Raw genomic sequence first — 2,018 nt, 5'->3', positions numbered from 1 at the left:
AGGGAGTGGGGGAGGTGGCTATGGCTATAAAAGGATCCTTGTGATGGACTGTTATGTATCTTCATTGTGGTGGTCATCACAGAAATTTATCCATGTGATAGAATTGCATAGAACAAAGGACACACACACGCACGCGTGCACAGGAATGCATATAAAACTGGTGAAAGTTGAATAAGATTGAATAAGATGGATGGGTTGTATCAATGTCCACTCCCTGGTTGTGACATTGTACTACAGTTATGCAAGATGTTACCATTGGGGGAAGACAATGCAAGATCTCCCTGTATTATTTCTTAAAACTTCTAATCTACAATTATCTCACAAATAAAAGTTTTAAAAAAGAAACTCTTAGAGAATGAAAAGACCAGCCACAAACTGGGAGAAAAGTTTTGCAAAACACATGTCTAATAAAAGACTTGAATCCAGAATACCTAAAAACTTTTAAGGCTCAATAACAAATAGGAAAGCAAACAACCCAATTTATTTTTTTAAAAAAAGAGGGTGGTCAAGGATTTGAACAGACACTTCCCACTAGGTGGATGGCAAATAAACTCAGAAAAAGATATTTAATGTAATTAATTATTGATGAAATGCAAATTAAGACCACAATGAGATACTACTACACATCTCTTAGAATGGCTAAAAATAAGACAATAAAACTGGCTATACCAACAGCTGGCACGTACGCAGAGCATCTGGAATTCTCAAACATGGATGGAGAAAGATGGACCAGTCACTTTGCAAAACAGTTTCATATTTTCTTATACAGAGTGTTATATTTACCATATGACCCAGCATTCCCAATCCTAGGTGTTTACCCAAGTGAAATGAAACATAAACACATGAATGATTATGGTGGTTTTATTCACAATTGCCCAAACTGGAAACAAAGTAAATGTTCTTCAACTGGTGAATGGATAAACAAACTGGTACATCCACACAATTAAAAAGTATGGACTGTTGATGCCTGCAACAACATAGATGAATCTCAAATTTATTATGCTAAGTGAAAGATGCCAGATTCAAAGTTACACACATTATAATTCCATTTGTATGACATTCTAGAAAAGGCAAAACCATATGAATAAAAAACAGATCAGTGGTTGCCAGGGGCTGGGGTAGGGAAAGAGGTTAACTAAAAATGGGCCTGAGAAAGTCTTCTGGGGGTGATGGAACTTTTTCATACCTTGATTGTAATTGTGGTTACATGACTATATACATTTTCAAAACTCATAGAACTATCTATACACTTAAAAGGGTGAATTATACTGTATGTATGTACACTGTACTATTATAAATTTTTCTTTTAAAATAGAGAATAGGGTATGAACAGGTGCAGTGTAGCGAGGATTGAGAAAAGGAGAGAACCAGATATTTATGAAATAGACTTTAAAGGCTTTTACACCTGGTACTGGGTGGTAAGGAAGAAAAGTCTCAAGACGGGGCAATTCGGTTGTTTGTATAGTGTGGCTATTGTGAATAATGGTGCAATGAACAAAGGGAGTGCAGATATCTCTTCAAGACACTGGCCTTATTTCCTTCAGAAGTGGGATGATCTAAGTGCCTATCTATGAATAAATGGATAAAGAAAATGTTGCTTATATACATACGTATACAATGAAATATTATTCAGCAATAAAAAAAGAAGGAAATCCTGCAATTTATGACAACATAGAAGAAACAGGAGGGCATTATGCCAAGTGAAATAAGCCACACAGAGAAAGATACATACTGTATGGTATCACTTATATGTAAAATCTAAAATTAAATTAAAAATGTCATTCTCATAGAAACAGAGATTACAGTGGTGGCTGTCAGGGATTAGGTGATGGTAGAAATAGGAAGATGTTAGTGAAAAGGTACAGACTTTCAGTTATGGATGAATTAGTTCTGAGCACCTAATGTACAGCATGGTGCTATACAGGATAATGTACAGCATAGTTAATAATACTGTATTATGTCTTTGAAATTGCTGAGAGAGTAGATCTTAAGTGTTCTCACTACAAAAAAAAAGTAAA

Source organism: Rhinolophus hipposideros, assembly GCF_964194185.1.
Source record: "Rhinolophus hipposideros genome assembly, chromosome: 3".
NCBI lineage: Eukaryota > Metazoa > Chordata > Mammalia > Chiroptera > Rhinolophidae > Rhinolophus > Rhinolophus hipposideros.
Note: the sequence above shows the minus strand (reverse complement) of the source record.